General features: G+C 36.6%; 1 pseudogene; it reads left to right on the top strand.

Annotated features, from left to right (window-relative positions):
• Positions 1–705: 705 nt before the first annotated feature.
• Positions 706–1,822, top strand: LOC143672016 (axin interactor, dorsalization-associated protein pseudogene; annotated as a pseudogene).
• Positions 1,823–4,877: the final 3,055 nt, after the last annotated feature.

The following is a 4,877-nucleotide window of genomic DNA, read 5'->3' as shown; positions in this document are numbered from 1 at the left end:
GGGAGATCAAGTGGCCTGTTCACCTAAAACACTGTGTCCCCAAGTCCAAGTGTTTTTATGGATTAAAACAATGGAAGATGGAGTTGTTACCATTATAACAGCAAGTACACACAGCGCTGAGACTAGGCTAGAAAAGCCATCAAAATAATAAGTACAAACAGAGCTGGAAGTAGGCTAGAATAACCATCACAATAGTAAGTGTAAACAAGGCTGAAGCTAGTTCAGTGAGTTTCAGTAAATCCAGGTATTAACTTTAGGCTGTTCTACAACAAACTAGAAGGAAAAACTTAGGTGTAATGATTCTGTAATCATAATCATTTGTTAATACTTAAGTTCTTGTTACAATTCCTCCCTTTTGTTTTTGTTCATTCCTCCATCTTGAGGTATATCTGGGCAACAACCTTTCTAAATTCTTCATGCTGAAAATGGGTGTTGACATTATGGGACAGAGAAATAAAACTAGTTGTTATTCTTGGAGGGACTGGTACCTCAGGGTTTTGGTGCTTAACTGGCATAGGAACAAACCAGAGGCTTTAAGTCCCTGAAAAAAAATGTAATTACAAATGGACTTGGACAGCTCCTTGGTGGGTGGCAGAGGTGACTGTAGCAGAACCTCCTGGCTCTGTTCATGTTGGGACCAGGACCAGTGAGGATGGTGCCCTAGAGCACAGCCGTGTGTAAGAGGGAACAGGGTAGGGACTAGTCATGTCAGAAGTGACCAGGAGTCTGCTGCAGTGCCAGGGTGCCAGATTTAGGACAGGCACCAATGTTGACTCTTGGGGCCAGGTGATAGAGGTGATAGATGAGTATCAGATATCAGCAAGACATCTATAAAAGGAGGCCCATATTCAACATAATAATTATAAATTCTCAGAACAAAAGAAAACAAAATCACAATATGCTTGGAATTATGAAGTACAGCTTTACAGTCCGCACAGTCCTAAGAAAAATTTAAACTGGAAGACTTAAAGAAGTTAGAACCAATTCTAAACAATATTCTTACATATTATAAAGAATTCCCACTTGATGTTCAGCCTGCCACATTAAGAAGAATTTTAGCACCTGGTGAGAAAAGTATTTGAAAATTGAAGACGAAGAAGAGGATGGTGCTGAAGCTAGGTCTTCTGATTCCTTTCCCGCTAGAGCTCCTGGTGCTTTATTACCAAGGTTGCTATTAGAACTAGGAATGATGTTACTTATTGTGAGAACTGAGAAGATTGATTTGAAAGATGCTGGGCAGTTCATCAATCTCTACATTACAGTTAGTCTAAGGGATCTGAATGGAATAGATTTAACTCTTTGCAAGATACTCCTATGACTTCAAGAAAAGAAGATACATATGTTTTGTTTTTGTATGCTTTATGGTGGGTATCACATTTCATTCTTTTTCCATGTAACTATCCTGTTATTGTATCACCATTTGTTGAATTTTCTTTTCCTTTTGTTTTTTGAGGTGGGGAGAGAGTATGGGCCAGAAATTGAACCCAGCTGTCCCATATGGCAGGCAAGAATTCTGCCACTGAACTACCTTTGCACCCCCACATGTTGTTTTAGTGTATACATTGAGTTCCAGAAGCATGTTAAAAAAATTTAATAAAAGATACAGCTATTTTCTTTGAATTCAAACACTACAAGATTAAGGAAATGTTTACCAACACCACGTGTTTTGCTTTCATGGAGATGGATGAGTTTAAACGTGGGCCAATTGCAATAGAAGTATACAAGAAAACCCATTAACTTTAAAAGAGAAAAATTGCAGTTATTGACCAGGAAACTACTTTATCTTTATTTACATCAAACTCTGCATAAAGAATGGCCCTGACATGAATGTTCTGGAACTTCTGTGAATTTTACCACTCAGTAGAAACCATGATAGCTCTATATATCATATACATCTTTCAATAAGCAGGAAGGGAGCTGTACCTATGCCAGTAAGCCAAAATAAGTCTGATGCACAGCTGTATCACAGAATTTCAAGTCCAGCACATAACTGGCATATAAGATTCCTTTGGATATGGGCTTAATATAGGCTTGGAGACATGTTTTTACTTTTCTCTTGATTGTGCAACTAATAATCTATTATTTAATTTACCACAATTCTTACCCTGCCTACTGGAACAAAACTGTTGTGGATAGGATGAGTTCATCTTCAAACTCAATGCAGCAATAAGAATGTGCTAGAGTTTACACATCTGCTCACTTCTGCTCCAGTATGTCTTTTTTATTTTTGAGTTAATGTCAAACTTTGGGTTGATATAGATAAGATAATATGAAATTGCTTTGAGAATAATTAATTGAACCACTTATGCTGCCTAAGGAGGTCAGTCTGGAAATTTGTAAGCTGCTCCTTAGAGGTGGATTAAAGATCTGAATGCTTCTGCTTAGAAATCATGTGCTTTGGCCAGATCAATGTCCCTTGTGGGAGTGTTTCCCAAATTTGTAGCCATGGTTTTTCTGGATGACCAGGTTATTTTTTGAAAAGTGAGCACAGTTTTAGTTATGTTGATTAGCTGTTCTTCTGTATCACATTGTTATTCTTTCTGATAATGATTCTAGGGTTAATGTTGGAATAATCTCAGAGTAATTACAATTTTTATGAATATTCAGGTACCATAAAGTAACTGACAGGTGCTTTTATAATGTCGGTAAATCATGTTATTTAAAAATAATGAGTCAGGTGCTAACAAGAAAATGTGGAAATAACTGTTTTTCTGACGACTGATTGTGAGACATTCAACTTTCAAACCTCTTGCTATAGTGATGAGTGTGCACATCTGGAAGAATATTCTATTTTCTTTTCTGATATAGGCACATAGGATTTCCATTTATTTCCTCTTTAAATACATTGACATTCATCCATATGAAGATATGCAGGTCATTACCTTGTAATAATTTCACTACTTACATTACTTTTGACTGAATAATGGGGCATAAATAAAATTTTCATAGGACACATGAGGTGGATATTGATACACAGAACTTTGATTCAGGGTGGGCTTACTGTGGATTAGATGTAGAACTTACATATTTTAATATTCACTGTTTTAAATGAACAATGCTAGAATGAAGGGGAATGCAGTGTTAATACTTGGCTTATTTTTAAACTGCTATAACCTTAGTCATACAATTCAATATGTTTGCTTTTTAAATTAAGAAAACACAGTAAGTTGTTTTAGCCCTTGCACTTCAAGAGATCTATTCTTTTGTGCATGCGTGTGTTTTTAATGTGCTTTTAAATTGTGAAATATATATACCAAAAAGCAATGAGTTTCCAAGTACATTTTAACAAGTAGTTATAGAACAGATTTTAACATTTGGTATGGGTTACAGTGCCACAATTTTTCGTTTTTTCTTCTAGCTGCTCCAAGACACTCGAGACCAACAGAAATATCAATAGAATGATTCAGCAGTCATACTCACTTAAATCATATCTTCTCTGTTATACTCCTCCTTCTTTTTAGATAACATATATACATAAAAACAATAAATTTCAAAGTACACTGCAATAATTAGTTGTAGAACAGATTTCAGAATTTTGAATAAGTTACAATTCCAGAATTTTAAGTTTTTATTTCTAGCTGCTCCAAGGTACTGGAGGCTAAAAGAAATATCAGGATAATGATTCAACACTCATACTCATTTGTTAAGCCCCAACCTTTTCTGTATAATTCTACCATCATCTATAATCTTTCTCCCACTCTTTAGGGGTATTTGGGCTATGCTCATTCTAATTTTTCATGTTGGAAGGGGCTGTCAATAATATGAGATAGCGGGATAGAACTAGTTGATGTTTTGGAAGGGCTGGCCCCTCTGTGTTCTAGGACTCATCTGGCCCAGGGACTGATATGGAGATTGTAGGTATCAGAAAGTTACCCTATGCCCCAGGTTTTCTTTAGGATTGGCAGGAATGGTTTTGGTTGGGGTTTGACAAGTTATGATAAGTAGTAATGTCTAACTGAAGCATGTGCAAGAGTGACCTCCAGTGTAGTCTCTTGACCCTGTTTGAGGTCTCTTGGCCTCCACTACCATATTTCTTACACTTCTTTTCCCCCTTTTTGTCAGGATGGCATTGTTGATCCCATAGTGCCAAGACCAGGCTCATCCCTGGGGGTCATCTCCCTTGCCATCAAGGAGATAAGAGGTCTATGCTTTGCTTTCAGTTGTCTATTAGGCCATTTTGTTTACTAGATAGATGTTTATAAAAACTATATGAGCCTGAAAGAATTCTCAACTAAAACCAATCTTGTCTCATCTTGTTTGGATGAGTTACAGGTTCTGAAGCTATTCAATCCACAACAGTGCTAGGGGGTGAAGAATTCACCTTAATAAATCACTTTGTTGTTGATTTCACATGCACTCTATGAGTTGTCAGATCCCCAGACTATAAGCCAGTCAAGGGGCAAGAACCACATATTCCCATGTCATGTAAATTTCCTAAGGTCTTGGCAGAAGCCTGTGCCATATGGAAGAAATTGATAGAGAAATCAGTAGCTATTTGGAGAAGAATGAAAATGAGAATATGACATATTAGAACTTATGGGATGTGACAAAGGCTGTGCCAAGAGGGAAATTTATCCCCCAAGATGCCTATATTAAAAAATAAGAGAGAGCAAAAATCAAGGACTTAACTGCTTACCTGGAGTAACTCCCAAAAGAATAGCAAACTAACCCAAATGCAAATAGAAGAAGAGAAATAGCAAAGATTAAAGGAGAGTGAAATGAATAGGAAAACAAAAGAACAAAAGAAAGAATCCATAAAACCAAAAGTTGGCTCCTTGAGAAAATCAATAAAATTGATGGGCCACTAGCAAGACAGAAAAAGAAAAAAAGAGAGAGGATGCAAATAAACAAAATCAGAAATGAGAAGGTGTGCGTTA

Source organism: Tamandua tetradactyla, chromosome X, assembly GCF_023851605.1.
Source record: "Tamandua tetradactyla isolate mTamTet1 chromosome X, mTamTet1.pri, whole genome shotgun sequence".
Lineage (NCBI taxonomy): Eukaryota > Metazoa > Chordata > Mammalia > Pilosa > Myrmecophagidae > Tamandua > Tamandua tetradactyla.
Note: the sequence above shows the minus strand (reverse complement) of the source record. Positions and strands in the feature narration are given on the sequence as shown.